This window comes from Aplysia californica, unplaced genomic scaffold (assembly GCF_000002075.1).
Source record: "Aplysia californica isolate F4 #8 unplaced genomic scaffold, AplCal3.0 scaffold00408, whole genome shotgun sequence".
Classification (NCBI taxonomy): Eukaryota; Metazoa; Mollusca; class Gastropoda; order Aplysiida; family Aplysiidae; genus Aplysia; species Aplysia californica.
Genome location: NW_004797678.1, coordinates 345,442 through 362,078, shown reverse-complemented (window position 1 = coordinate 362,078; position 16,637 = coordinate 345,442).

Genomic DNA, 16,637 nt, shown 5'->3' with positions numbered 1-16,637 from the left:
ACATACATACATAAATACATAATTATAAATACGTACATACATAAATACATACATGCATAAATACATACATAAATACACACTATTACACAAATACAGAACAGTTTACAAACAATGCCACTGTCGGTCGCCACTGTGCAGCGCCCTGTCAAGGCACCTCGGAAATAGCAGTTCACAAGAGAGTGACAAACATACATATTATGACGTAGAGGAAAACTGACGATAGTAGGGTTGAGGAAAGAAAAAGCAGCAGTTCCCCATATGTTGTTCCGGCACAGTATGGGCATGACATTGATAAATCATCCTATTTAGAATTCTACTGTGCATAAGAGCATGTTAATATCCCTCCTTTTGGAATGGCCAAAAGACAACTTCAGTCAGTAGCACTGTCTTGGTGGTGGTGGTTGGGGGGGGGGGGGGCAAGTGTTTAAGAATTCAATTTGCGAACTTTTATGGACTCCTTTTAAAGTACATTTCGAGAACCTGATATGCTAAAGTGTAAAGGCCAAAGTACGAGCCAAGGCCGTGCGTGTCTAGTACATAGGTCGCGGAGTGCTTACATTGAACAAGAAAAAGAGGGAGCCCAAAGACCATCTTGCGTGCAAGTGGTCTGGATGCACAGAGGCAAAGAGGCCCGAACACTCATGGGTACGGCTGAAGCGATTGAACCAGAAGCGTGATGGCTGGAAACAATGTGATGGAGACCCAAGCCCCCAGAAAGTATGCAGGCGGAAGGACGTGGTGGTTTTTTAAAATTTCGATCTAGGTGTCTGATTCTTTACCTACTTGGAGAACCTTAACAGCTGGGTGACGTGGAAAAGTTCAGATTAATGTAGCTTTTTTAAGAGCATCCGAGCAAAGGAATGAAAGGAGAACGATGATCACCGATGTCTTCCATAGATGATAGGTGTTTTTGCGCCTCCATCTACACAATTTAGATCATTTTGGAGGCGGGTGTCTGGCCCTGCCTGTCATGTCAAACTCGGGATGAGAGTGATACATCCCAGCAGAAGGACCGACATACTCGATTGAAAACGTCTTCCTACTCGGGAATAGAACTCAGGTCTCCTGTTTGGAACAGCAAAGAGCCTAACCACTACACCACAGAAGCAGGTTAGGAGGATGCAATTGAGACGTGGTCTTGACCATCAATGATTTATTTATAGAGGCACAAGCCATCGATGCCCAGGTGCTGTTTTAGCCTAATTGAGACATGGTATGATGAAGGCAAATATGCCTAAAGTGTAAGTTTTAGTTTAGTATATGTAAAAATCTTACGGAATTTGCAACACAATTAAAGCATGTTAATGCCGAGAATTAGACGTGTTACTTGAGAGAAAAAAAATCAAAGAAAATACGGAGGAGAGATAATGATGATATATGTTTACAGTGAAAGAAGGACCAAAGCACACCAAAGTGGCTGCAAACCACACATCCTAAAGTGTAACTCATGTATGCAACTTCACGTGGGATGATGAACAGACAAGAGTGCCTGACATATAACTTGCATTAGATGGAAATAAATACAGATGATACAGAACATCCGCAGCAATCACATTTTGTTACAGTCGCAGCATCATAATCAATACCAGGACAAATATAAAAGAAAAGTAAATAATTAATAACATCAAATAAAATTACTTATCTTTTCATACACAAACAAGTCGAGGGGAGCAGGCTCTCGTGGCCTAGAGGTTAAGGTATTGGCCTTTCATTCAAAGGTCACGGGCTCGAATCCGGGTAGCGACCGAAACATTTTCTTCTCCAAAATTGTCTCCTTTCACCTCCTTTCCTGCTCTCGAGCAATGTTCTGTTTTCTGCTTTCATTTCCACTTTCTGCCCCCACCCCCTCACCTCCTTTTCCCCCTCCTCTGGGCTCCTGACTCTTTCTGCTGCCTTTCTACTGCTACTCCTTGGCTCCTCCTTACTGCTGTCTTTCTTCCACACCCCTGATCTTCTGGTAGGAAAGATCTACACCTAGCCTTCTCGGACAAGGGCGAAAAACCTCGGAGGGCCCGTGTGCAAGTTGCGCACGCTAAAGATTCCTTGGTGGTCTAAAATCGATAAGAGTAGGCTTCGGCCGCCACCCAGGCAAAATTCAAAATTTCCGACCTACTGAAAATATTAGGTGTGTCCCGCGCGCTTATATGACCTTATGCAATTGCGAGCGCCGTAAAACACTTTACAAAAACAGAAACAAAACAAGTCGAGACAGTTGCCTTGAGTCGTATGGACATAATTTAAGACGACCACAATAACAATATTTCTGTCGCGAGTTTCAAGGACATCGACAGCTGTGACAACAGTAGAAAAAAAAAAGAATGACGTATTATACGTACCAACCAACACAAGAAAGCTTTTTCTCTTCTACATGAGTCTCAACCCCTCTCTCTCTCTCTCTCTCTCTCTCTCTCTCTCTCTCTCTCTCTCTCTCTTGCTCTCTCTCTCTCTCTCCTTACTATCTTATGAACCAAAACAGCAAGACAAGACCCCTGTAACAATGGCGAACCAATGATGAGCATGCTAGAGGTGCATGCAACTAAAACAACAGAGGTGTCGCAGAAAGCTAGCACCTGTATAGGTTTAACGCCCCTTTCAACGCTGTTAAGTTACTTGAGACTAAGAGAATAGACTTCAGAATATAAAGTCCATCCAACCTGTTTGAGAGCCTTGAAAATTGTACAAAATGTCAGAACGGTTAAGTCCAGCACGGTACCAACTGAGGAAAAGGAACGCCTTACAAAAACTTGCCAAAGCTATACTTAATGGCAAACTTAACAGGGGAGGGGATGGGGCAGGGAGTTTTGGAATGTACACTAGGGCAATCATATAGGTACATTCTTGACTGCACACACAATAACTGTTTGAATTGTGTATAACGACACGGAACTGAATCTGACCAGTTTTAGTTTTATGCAATCTGGAATGTCGACTTTTGTTCATAGTACGAGTATTACCCTTCGTTTCAATTAACGATTTCTAACCTGTACCTTTTGCTCTTTTGTGAGTCTCACGCTTTGGAAAATAGCTTCAATTTTTTAGTTTCAGGTCACATTTTAAGCTCATTACGGTTGTTTTACAGAACAAAAGTTATAATATACCGAGTAGAAAAAGTTCTGTCACACCCACCTCAAAACTATAATAACTCATTTACTATTCAACATAGCCAAGAGAAATTTGGTACTCGCGATCTTTATTTGTGTTCCTCCAACATGACATGAAAAGAATTAACAAATCTCTTTCCTTATTCAACGGAGATAGGTTAATTCCCACTGACCCTCATAAAATCCAAATCAAAGTTTGCTCAGTATTGCGTCTGACCTCTTCCAGCTTGAATTACTGATATAAAACGTCTGTTCATTGACTGAATTAATGTCCTTATGGTTGTCTGAAGAATCTTTTGCCACTACTTGTAAAACGCACCCTTCAGTGCCTGACGAGTTTATACGGAGTGCGGCCTGCTTCTAATCCTCCAGTCAAGGTCATTTTTGCAGATGATCTCTTGGGTTAAGCAGGTTTGTTGATCTTGCAGGCTAGTCCAGAACAATGATTTGATGACTTTGGAAAGAGTTTTCGCGGATCATGGCCATTTGTGGTTGGGCATTTTTTTGTCAGCACATTCCATCATCCGTGCCATGTAGGACAGTCACCGTGACGAAGAATTTTGTAACAATAACGTCGTTCTTTGAGGTTGCTTTTAAAGGTAACCAAATGTGTACGATAAAGAGCAGAGATTCCACCCCATACCATCACATTTCAGCCACCGATTCGGGCCACTTGGGGGTCGTTGGATTTGTGAAACCTCTATCCTCTTCTTTTAAACACTTTTTTTTCTCTTACATCAATGTGACGAATTAAAAACCTTAACCATTGCTGAATAGAACGCTTTACCAACATCTTTAGTTTCATTGTCAATGTTGCTGTGCTCAAATTTGGAGATTTCTTCTATGAAACAGGGTTAGAAAGGATCCACCTAAAGGACGATAATCACGTAATCCACTATCATATAAAAGTCTAATAATGGTGTTTTAAGACAGTCCAAAGTACCTGGCAGTCTGTTCAATTAGTTGGAATGGGTTTCAAAAATGGATGTTGACAAGAACCCAATTCTGACGTCGAGTTGTCGCACTTGGTGGGCCACGTCTAGGCTCATCTTGGACAGTTTGAGTGGTGTTAAAACGATTATTCAAACGTTAGATTATTCTTCTGTATACATTTATGTGTCTTGCAGCAGCGGAAAGCGCAATTACTCATACACACAGTGACTTTATTTTTTGAAATTATCAGTTTTGTTATTTTGAAAATGGGTGAAAAAAAACAACAACGACCCAACCGTTAAAAAGTACGGGATTTCATAGTGTGTGAGGGGTGTTTACTCAGTTTCTACGTGAGTCAAATCAAATTGCTTGTGATGGAAGCGTTGATTTCAACGTAGACTGAGAGAAATCAATACCAACACTTTGCCCATGCACTACCTCGGGTTTATAATTTCCTTCGTCTGCTCTTGCACAAGGAGTCTCATAAGTCACACAAGTCATACTTTTCGTTTTTGCTGCAATTCTTACACTGTACTGAAAATTATCGTTGTATAATGGATGTAACAGAACTTTGCAACTCAGATTATACTTTATTGAAAAAAACACTTTCAAATGCACGCATCACATCAGTCTATATAAACATGTTATGATACCGGGTACAAATCCATTGTTAGTGTCATAAAGGTAATGGAGAGGCAATTGGAGCTCACAAACGTGAAAGTTGATAGTGTTATTATACTTCCAATCACAGAAACCATGAAACATGACTGTGAACCTTAAAATTTATTTTAAATAGAAAAATGAACAATATGGATTTAACTCCACCCGGAGTAAAGATATAAATCAATACACCCAGCTCTCTTGCGGTGTGTGAGCGAAAAGAAAAACCTACTTTCGAAATTTGATAAATAATGTTACAATTGATTCAAAACTAGAATGGTTCCATTTCTTACTGTAACATGATATTTCAGCAATTAATAACTCTGTCTCAAAATGTATTCAAGGCCAGAATAACAAGTCAAATGTGAATTATTTTTTTAAAGTTCAAACTGAATCATCTGAAACATGGAACATCTGCTTTTAAAATGTAATAGTATTAGAAAGCTTTGGTCTGGTCTGTCAAACCTGTTAAATGAAAACAGTACAATAACCATCAAGATTATTCTGGATGAAAAAATGATATACTCGTATTATTATATTGTTTGGCGAGTCACAGGAACACAATTATAAAAACATTTTGATGCTATACTGATACTTGCAAAACAATTCATTTACAAATAAAACATTCGGAAAAAAATTCAGCCCAATGCACAACCAATGTAAAATATTTTAAGTTAAAATCTTTTTCTAAGGCATGAAGCGGAAACCTGATCCAACAATCATAAAAATTAAATTCCACCGACCCTTAAATAATGTTGGGACAATGTGGCACAAACCAATTTTTTAAAAATAATATGCTAGGCACAAAACACCTTCATCACAGATTCCCCGAATACCGGGAATATTATTATGTAATACATTGATAAACATTATGCTAGATTCTCCAAATATTTTGAATAACTTGTAATGCATAGCTAACGGTGTCGATGGGGAAAGATGATTATCTCAATATTATTTGTATACGATTTAATGTGTCTTAAATGTATGCGTGTTTTCTTATCAACTACTCTCGTACAAACAAATAAAAAGGGAAGAAATGAGTGCAGTCAGCGCTATTAGTTGTGTGTTTCTTGAGAGACTGTCGCATGGTACAGATATACATTAATTCAAATGAACATGTCAAAGACATTTATGCGAGAGCAACGTACAGTATAGCAGATACCAAACCTTTTGATTCCGATCTGAAACTCGTCTAGCTTCTGAAGGGAAAGAGAGAGGGGCAGATGATAAAACATGTAGGAATTAGCAGTCATCACCTCCCTGTTGTTAGATTACAAATTCGGGCAAGAATTAATTTATACTTATTCCTCTCCGTGGTTGTGTGATGTATAATACATGTGGCCTTGCTATCTCTTCGTGAGCGCTAGTGGTTTTAATAACAGAGCTTTGAGCTGAGAATGAAAGTAATTATGGAAATCACCCAGATGTTTCTCTGTTGTTTATTGTTTTAATTATGCCATTTAGCATTCCCCTTCTGAGGTACAAGGACCTTGAGTACATTGAACGCACTTTTTCTGTCAAGAACTTAACAATGGCCAAGCAGACTGTGGGGGAAAAGCGAGAAGGGGGTGGGGCTGATCATAAAAATATCAAAAAATGTTTTTAGGGAGCCATAGAGCCCCTCCACAATGACAGTGGTCAAATCCCAACCGAGTCAATAGACGCAAAATACAACAGGTAGCGGTGCTTTGTTAAAAGTAAGTGTTTTTGTGCCCCTTTCACATTTGAATCATTTATGAGACGGGCTTCGACACTGCTTATCAGGGCCAACCCAGGTTGAGAGGGATATAACATCCCAGCAGAAAGATCGAGATACTCAAAACAAATTCTTCTTACACGAGGATCAAAGGCGAATCTTCTGCGAGTGACGATGGGGCTTCCTTACTGCTTCACCAAAGATACATCCAGCAAGAGATGCAACTGTTCGAAATGTATACCATTCCATATCTTATGTTTACATGATTGTGTAAGGGGTTATTTACTTTGCTGTATCTCCTCTGCATTCTTCTCCTTATTACTTCCATATTTTTTACCTTAACTGTTACGCTATCCCTTCTATACGGCTTGGAATGCTGGACAATCACCTATAAAGACAATGAAAATCCTAGAAGTTACAGAAATGTGGTTTCTCTAAAGACTGCCGAGAATTTCTTAGAAGGAAAAGACATCAAATGATGTAGTACTTGAAGAAGCCTACGTGGGCCACTGTCTGATATAAACAATCAGGAAAAGACAAAAAAAATGCAGTCTATGGGTCACTTGAATAGACATAAAGGTCTTGAGCATCTCAGCCCTCATTGCCAAAACTGAAGGCAAACGAAGTAGGGGTAGATCTAGACCCAGAAGACTCAGTGATCTACACGGATGGATCGGTCAGGAGGAGTGAAAGAAGTGGGTGGGGTTTTGTGGTGTACATTGGGAACAAACAGGTTCATAGCATGTCAGGGGTCATAGAAAGAACAACTTCAAGCATGAAAATGGAGATTGAGGCCGTAACAAGAATGCATGGCTGGCTTCAAAGTACAAGACCAAGAACTACCCATTTCGATATTGTCACAGCCTCCTAGACCCTCCTGCGAAGTGTTGAGAAAGGGCTGCTTAGGAGTGAATGGATGACCCCAATACAACACTCCTCAGTTAGAGCCATGGCATGGATATTCTGTACTGGGAACTCTGAAGTGAAGGGTAGTAAGAAGGCTGATAGGCTGGCAGGCAGTGCCTTGGTTGATGGTGTGGGGAAATTTGACAAAGGAAAAGTGTTGAAGACCCTGCAGGAAAAGTTGCGGGATTAAGAAGACAGGGCGACAGCAGAACACCATGATGGCCTCAGGATGCAGGAAATGGGGATAGAGAGGGGAGAAGGAAAAAAGGAACAAATATGGGAAGGAAAGATGTCGCCATAATCAAACAGCCACTGGAACAATCAGTATGGATACCTTGCGGGCTTTTGTGCTGAAAGGAACTGAGCACTTATGGACTAGTTTGGTGTACAATGACGTTTTGCCCAGGACTGGTAATACAGGTACAGACCCAGAGCAACCTACTTGGAGAGCATAAACAGATGGGTGACGAGGAAAGTCATGTTAATATAGCTTTCATTCAAGCAAAGGAATAAATGAACAACCATGGTCGCCGATGTCTGTCGCAGATTTTATACTTGATGATGATGACGTTAATATGGGGTGCCCACTACGGCTGGACCGTGCCGATCGCCCTACTTGGTCGCCTGAAACTGAGAGCAAACACGTTTGTTTTTGACGGATCGGCTGATCCCATCTGTAGCGGGAACCCCGTATAACTTTTCCACCTTGGGGGAGTTACATTTGTATGAAAAGCACACCTTGTCACACCTTGTCCACAATGTTGGGGTCACTACAGTCAGAACATGTCTATCTCTGCTCACCCCCCCCCCCTCCCTCAGGGTTCATCTCAGAGTTAAAATGTATGAAAAAGCGCTTTCAATAAATTTCAGTGCAATATTTAACAAACCTAAATAGAACGAGCCAGTGGAATCCTATGTATTTACTTGTTCTCTGATGTAATTGCATCTTCTGTCTTTTTTCTTCGAGCATTGTCATAACCACTAGCATCTTTTATTTCGTTTTAGTAAGCTTTTACGGGACTCGCAACAGCATACGGTTATATGAGCGCTAAGGGGTGGATGTCAACAGAGAAGTTCAAACATGGAATCAGGCTTACACTGTTAACCTCTTTAGCCTCAACTGTACAAAGCCTGCTTCGACTATCGAAGCACCCAGGAAATAGCATTTCAAAAGAGAGTGACAAACATACAAAAGAAGTAGAGGAAAAATGACAATAGTAAGGATGAGGAAAGAAAAAGCAGCAGTTCCCTATATGTTGTTCTGGCACAGTATAAGCATGGCATTAAAAAATCAACCCATTTACAATTCTACTTTGTATAATAACATATAATATCCCCTCCTTTGAGAATGGCCTAAAGACAACTTCAGCCCTAGTGGGGGTAGCATCTTTTATGAGTGCCATGATTATAAAGGTTTTACACCCCCATTGACACAATTCAGGGCGGAATGCTTTGGCATACCTGTCAGAACCAACCCATTCTGAGTGGGTGACAATGTCGCCAGGCACAGATGTTGATATAATAGCCATACACGTAAAAATCATCCTGAGCTGTAGCAAGGGTACGAAGAAGAAGAAGAAGAAGAAGAAGAAGAAGAAGAAGAAGAAGAAGAAGAAGAAAAAGAAGAAAAAGAAGAAAAAGAAGAAGAAGAAGCATTATTCCAACAGGTAGATGGAAAGACTTGGTACTATGACTTCCTCACGATGATTCGAAGTTCTACCCTACGCACTACGGCGAAGAGCCTAATTCTTGTGCCAAGGACACCGGTTCACACCTTACTATGGGAACGTGCAGAAGGTATTTTTATGCAAGGCCAACAGGAATTATTTCACTCTTTACACTTTGGTGACAAGGTATTCTTGAACTTAATTTAAGAAAAAAATCCGGATACCACATCAGTTGCAGCATAACAGGTACTGACGTTTATCACACAGTATCTACACTGTATATCATAATCTCTATAATATATTATATTGTGAAAGTCGTTTCTTTTGGCCGCTTAAAACTTCCGAAACACTTAAATTTCGAATTTGACAAAATTAATGGTGGTTCAGAATCATTAAACGAGTGCAGAGTTTGATTGAGGAGAATGAAGTCATTGTACTTTAATTTTCAGTTTTTCATTAGTTTTGTTTAGATCTAATCATGAGGAAGTCCGTCTTCTAAGACGCCATTGTAAACAAGAGAGGGTTTCCGTTCACTAGCCGTGCGGCTTGATACCACACCTTTGAAATTCTGGAGTGTACAACCACGAAAGCGGAATAGAGAATCAATCTATACATCTAGATATCTATTATCTATTTGTGGTGGCCGAATTTTGCTATTCAAAAGGCTTTTTGATGGCTGCATCGATCGACATGCGGTTTTCGCCAAAAAATTCTATAAAATATTCTCCAGATCATGACGCCCTTGCTTTTTTCAGTTTTGAGACAGTTTTGCTTCAAAAAGGCAAATTCCTTTATTTCGCCGATCGCTTTTGTAAGCCGATGCTTCTGTTTCTGCAATTTTAGAAAATCCGGAAGTGATATTTCGCGAGGCGCATTTTGTTTCGAGAGTATAGATCTAGACCTTCTAATTTTTTGCTTCTCTGAAGATTTATTTCCCCATTCCAGTAGGGTGTTAATATAGTAGGCCAATGACTGTTAGTTGATATTAAAGCACCGATCAATCCTTTCATCGAAAGGGGGCCCAGCTAGTAATATTATATTTGGCAACTTGGAAACACACGTGCCACTTTTCCCATACAACTATGACAGCTACAGATTTGAAAGTTGGGAAGTACCTGCAAAACGATAGATAGGTCCACATGATTGAGCTCGATTTTTTTATTTATTCATTTCCTGAATTAAGACAAATATATTTGACAAAAAGTTCCCGTCCTTCTTTGGCCTTTGTGATTATTCCACTTAGAAACGAAACAAATCTGCATAACTGTACCTTAACAGCGGAAGTGCCGGAAGTAATATTTTGCGAGGCGCATTTTGTTTTGAGAGTATCGATCTTCTTCTTCTTCTTCTTCTTCTTCTTCTTCTTCTTCTTCTTCTTCTTCTTCTATCCCGTGGTTGCGGCAACCGTGGGGGCACCTCTGCATCTGAAAACCAGCTCTCGCCATCCATTTTGTCCTCTTCTTTCTTCAGATTGCCACCCATCGTCTTTCCTGTCCACTTTGTAATGTTGTCCTCCCATCTCCTTCTCTGCCTTCCTCTCTTTCTCTTTCCTTGTATGGTTCCTTGCAGGATTGTTTTGGCAAGTGCTGTGGATCTTGTGACATGCCAATACCATTTTAATTGTCGTCTCTTCACTTTGGTTAGTAGATCTTCATGCTGCCCCACTGCGTTGGTGATTCTCTTTCGTACCTCAGCAGTATAGATCTTGATCTTCTAAATTTTTGCATCTCTCAAGTTTTATTGCTCCATTCCGGTAGAGTGTAAATATAGTAGGACAATGACTTTCAGTTGATGTTAGTACACCGATCATTCCTATCATCGAAAGGGGGGCCCAGCTAGTGTATTATAAGTGACTTCTGAAGCCCACTGTATTCTTTAGACAAAAAAACAATTGTAATTTTCTGCGCTATAGTGCGAGCACCGAAGTCGATTTAAGTTTCAACATATTTCAGAAATGGCACACCAGGTAAAACTTATCATTGATACACTGTGGGTGTAAAATACACATGCATTTGAATTAATTAATGGAAACTTACCTTGTATTGCTTCACAGTTCTTCCCTTCTCTGAAAGCAAGCAAACATGCATCTGTTGTTGTTTGGTGTTTTATGCCAATTGAGACATGTGGAATAAACAAGTCGAGGTCACCGAGACTCTCACACGCACAGAGTTGAAGTGACCCCCGACGATGTACTTCTATTTCCTAAAACGAAATCTTGTTTTGTACGACTAAAACAAATAGAGAGATTTGAGTGTACATGAGCATTGTATGGATTTTTTAAGTTGATAAGATGAAATTTTACAAAATGTATAAAGTATTTTAGCTCGAGCTTGTACGAGAATGCAAATTATATATTTCGTCAGTTTTGTAAAACAAAGGTCTTTTATTTTTGTAACTGTTTTATGGCACTCGCAACTGCATACCTTCATATGAGAGCGCTGGATATATCAAACATTTTCATTTTTACGTAGGAATCAATTTTGAATTTAACCGAGGCGATGGTCGAAGCCTACTCTTATCGATTTTGGACCACCAAGAGATCTTTAATGTGCGCTACATGCACAGGGGACCTCCGAATTTTTTTAGCCCTTTTCTGAGAAGGCTAAGTTTTAGATTTTACCTACCGTAAGATCAGGGATGCGGCTGAAAGACAGCAGTAAGGTGGAGCTAAGGAGTAGCAGTATAAAGGCTGCAAAAGGAGACAGGAGCACAGAGGAAGGGGCAAAAGGGGGAGGGGACAGAAACTGGCAACGAAAGCAGATGACAGAACTCGGTTAGAGAGCACAAAAGGAGGTGAAATGAGAAAATCTTAGAAAAGAGAATTTTCCGTCTCTGTCAGGTTTTGAACCCGGGAAGCACTGAATGAGAGGCAAACACAGTAACCTCTAGACCACGAGAGTCCCCAAAACAAGGTCTCTAATTTGATTAAGTTTGGCTCTCTAGCAATGTTCTGTCGTCTGCCTTAGCCTCCACATTATGCCCCCACCTCCTCACCTCTTTTGCCCCCTCCTCTGGGCTTCTGACTCTTTCTGCAGCCTTTCTACTACTACTCCCTGGCTCCCACTCACTGCTGTCTTTCAGCCACACCCCTGATCTTACGGTAAGAAAGATCTTCAGCTTGCCTTCTCGGACAAGGGCGAAAAATCTCGGAGGTCCAGTGAGCAATTTGCGCACGTTAAAGATCCCTTGGTGGTCCAAAATCGATAAAAGTAGGTTTCGGCCGCCACCTGGTCAAAATTCAAAATTTTCTACCTGCTGAAAATGTCTAATGTGTCCCTGGCGCTCATATGACCTCATGCAGTGGCGAGTGCCGTAAAACACTTACCAAAACAAAACAAATTAAGTTTGCCCAGTTCATGTCGTAGCACCTCCCAAAGTGGTCTTCGGAGACGCTTAGAGCGGATTATTGAGGCACTCGGCACTCAGAACAAATACCGAGAGTGCTTGCTATCTTATTAATGTTGTTGTGTTTGTTGTTGTTTGTTGTTGTTGTTCTCCTTCTTCTTCTTCTTCTTCTTCTTCTTCTTCTTCTTCTTCTTCTTCTTCTTCTTCTTCTTCTTCTTCTTCTTCTTTTTCTTCTTCTTCTTCTTCTTCTTCTTCTTCTTCTTCATCTTCTTCTTCTTCTTCTTCTTCTTCTTCTTCTTCTTCTTCTTCTTCTTCTTCTTCTTCTTCTTCTTCTTCTTCTTCTTCTTCTTCTTCTTCTTCTTCTTTTTCTTCTTCTTCTTCTTCTTCTTCTTCTTCTTCTTCTTCTTATTATTATTATTATTATTATTATTATTATTATTATTATTATTATTATCATTATCATCATCATCATCATCATCATACATTATTATTTCATATTTTTTTCAAAAGTACTATCGTTACTCGTGATGTGACAGCCAATTGGCTGCAGGCCCCACATTACGCAATGTTTCTGGCTGTTACGGATAAGCTCTACTTCTTAGTAAAAGAAATCAATTTCTTCGTCTTTCGGGCAGCCATTTGCTGTTTTCGAGGACACTATTGACATTTACCAGAGTGGTATCTTGTACGCACGTTATATATTGAGTACATGTTGTAGACAGGTACGTCGCATGCATATTATATAATACTTTCGATGAAAGGAATGATCGGTGCATTAGAATCAACTGAAAGCATTGGCCTACTATATTTACACTCAACTGGAATGGATCAATAAATCTTGAGAGATGAAAAAATTAGAAGGTCTAGATCTATACTTTCAAAACAAAATGCTCCTCGCGAAATATCACTTTCAGTACTTCCGCTGTGGAGGACAGCTACGCAGATTTGTTTCGTTTCTAAGTGTAATAACCACAAAGGTCAAAGAAGGACGGGAACTTTTTGTCAAATATATTTGTCTAAATTCAGAAAAAGAATAAATCAAAAATCGGGCTTCCTTATGGGGACCTACGTATCTTTTTGCAGACTTTCAACTATTATGCTGTCGTAGTTTATGGAAAAGTAACTCATGTGTTTCCAAGTTGCCAAATATATAATAGATCCTGACTTTTCTTGAAGAGAACTTGCACATGAACATATTCATAGGCTATAATATTATTATGGTATCATAATCTTTGCTATCTGTTTCTCGATGATATCATGGTTTGGCTTAATGTTAATTAATTGAGTACCCCGAGAGAGATACCGTAGAAGAGATATTATAGTCCATTGTTTCGCTCACTGTAACGAGAAAACATTGCTAGTTTGTTTCGCTGCTGCAGGATGAGGACTTGGAAATTGAAAAAAAACAACTTTCCATCAGTCTGCGCGTGCCAATACATCTGTAAAAAATATGCAGGTTAAACAGATGTTTCAATTTAAGTTAAAAAATAAACATAACTCATCGTTTGTTTTCTTTTACAAAGAGTTCTTTTTCAGCATAGTTTCTTTGTAAAGGTGAATTAACAACAGTGTTTAGGAGGTGTGTGGGAATGCATTTGCGTGCGTGAGCGTTTGTGTTAGTTTTCGTGTTTGTTTGTGTCGTTGAGAATGTATGTATGTGTGTGTGTGTGTGTGTGTGTGTGTGTGTGTGTGTGTGTGCGTGTGTGTGTGTGTGTGTGTGTGTGTGTGTGTGTGTGTGTGTGTGTGAACTGTGAGTGTAAGTGTGTTAAAGAGAGGAGAGAGATGGGGGGGGGGGGGGGCAAAGAGAAAGAAGGGTTAAGAGAGGAAGAAAGAGAGAGGGGGAGAGCAGAGAGAGAGAGAGAGAGAGAGAGAGAGATGGGAAGGGTGCGTTTTGGGGGTTTGAGGTTCTGTGGGAAAAGATCGTTCTCAGCTTGAGCGTTTTGGTCTGATTTTGGTGGGGACGGAGAAGGCAACTGGCTGTGCTGGTAAAAGTGTAACATTATAATTCTGTCCTGGACTTCGTACTTATCCTGAAGTCATTGACCAAGGGGTCACTGTAGGTCACAAAATGACTTGACAACAAGCTATCTTAGTTTATCCCCTTCTGCGCTATTCTATGACTCTCAGTGCTTTCAACGACCTCAGATAGATTCTCATATGTTGCCCTTCCATCGAATTCTGTGCCTGACTCTACTACACACACCCCACCCCCTTTTTCAAATAAAAAAAATAATCTGGCCTTGCACTGTCAGGTCAAAGGCTTCTGTCCATACCACGTTAGTCTACGTTTCTTTACTGTCGTCTACACGTCTACATAGATTTACATAATTTATTTTGTGTCTTCATCATCGGTGATGTGGTTTTTGTTATAGGTCTAGGAGTCTTCAAAATCGCGGTCACCTGTGAGGCATTTAAACTCTTTCCACAGCCTGGCAACAAAGTCCGTGACTCCCACCAGTTCAACAATATTGAGATACTATTATGTCTATTGGTGACGTGTGTAGCCTAGTGGTTAGGCTACCGGAGTCGTAATTGTGAGATTGCGGGTTCGGGGGTTCTAGCCTGAGTTCGGTCCGACGTCGTGTCCTTTTAATACGAATTTTCTACTGGGCTCGGTCCTTTCGGAGATGGACTTTAAACTCGGCGGTCCCGCCTCTTAAATAACCTAACAATGTTGATAGGGGCGTTAAACCTGTACCATTTCACCAATTTTAAGTCTTTTGGTTTGACTTCTATTTGTGTATGTATTTCATTTGTGACACACACCTTAGCTTGTAATTACCAGAATCAGTTTCTATATTTCATGTAGACCCCATTTCTCCGTACAAATGCATTAGAAGCATTTTCATGAGTTAATTAATTACCGCTGAAACCTTGGCTAGGCAACCGTGAAGCTTAACCAGCAAAAGGGTTTTCAGTGATGAGAGTCCACCGTTGAAATGTTTCGAAAGCCAAGCAACTGCTGTATAATAATGAATATATTTCTGTGCGTATTGTCTGTGTGCATGGCGTTATGTTCCTGATTATGTTTGTTTAGAAGTAGAGAAAAACACCCAAAAAAATAAGGTTTTTAAAAAAATTACAGATCGTTGAGCTATTTTTTTTATGAATGTAAGGCAGGTTCGTAACTATCTTTACAGGAGAAGAACTCCAAAATGTCCTGGTAAGATAATTAATAATAGACATGGATTCATTTCTGCATCTATCATTCAGTGCATGAGCTCAGTCAACTCACCCCGTGTAACCGAACGATCGGGCATTTCTTATCACATTTGGCAATCTCTGTTGACTGAGCTGGCTGTACAATCTTCACATGGTATCTTTATTACAAAGCCAATAAAGAGAATCTCGTTCTACGCTTTGGAATACTAACCGTGGGCAGGTAGTTAGCAAATACCATTGCAAAGATTAGAGAGTTTTCAAAGCTGTCTTATTCTGATTCTGTCTTCTCCCGGTAGCACGTGAAGTCATTAATAAATTATTTTTCCAAAGGTGCCAGCTGTTTCTATATTTAGGACTTTGTTTTTAACCAGGCATAAAAAAGTGAAGTCTCTCTTGTGTAGACAATCAAACTTAAGGTCAAAATGGGGGGATCTCGTGGCCTAGAGGTTAAGGTGTTGGCCTCTCATTCAAAGGTCCCGGGTTCGAATCCGGGTAGCCACCGAAAAATTTTCTTCTTTAAAATTGTCTCCTTTCACCTACGTTCCTGCTCTCTAGCAATATTCTTTCGTCTGCTTTCGTCTCCTCTTTCTGCCCCCACCCCCTCACCTCCTTTGCCCCCTCCTCTCGGCTCCTGACTCTTTCTGCTGTCTTTCAACTGCTACTCCTTGACTCCTTCTTACAGCTGTCTTTCTGCCACACCCCTGATCTTCTGGTAGGAAAGATCTATACCTAGCCTTCTCGGACAAGGGCGAAAAATCTCGGAGGGCCCGTGTGCAAGTTGCGCACGATAAAGATCCCTTGGTGGTCTAAAATCGACAAGAGTAGGCTTCGGCCGCCACCCGGGCAAAAATTCAAAATTTCCTACCGACTAAAAGTATTAGGTGTGTCCCACGCGCTCATATGACCTTATGCAGTTGCGAGCGCCGTAAAAACACTTACAAAAAAAAGGTCAAAATGAGTGTAATGGTTTGGATCGTTGTTGTTTCACCTTGAAGTCGTAAGTTCAATCCTCTAGGGGAGAAGTCTGTGGTATCTCAGCCTGTCTGCTTAGACACTGTATCGCCCTCAGCTGGGGTTGGACATGGTGCTAGGCAGAAGCGAAGCAGGCTACCTCATAAATGAAAGATAGTATCGGGTGGCAAAGAGGGGATTGGCCGGGATGGGTGG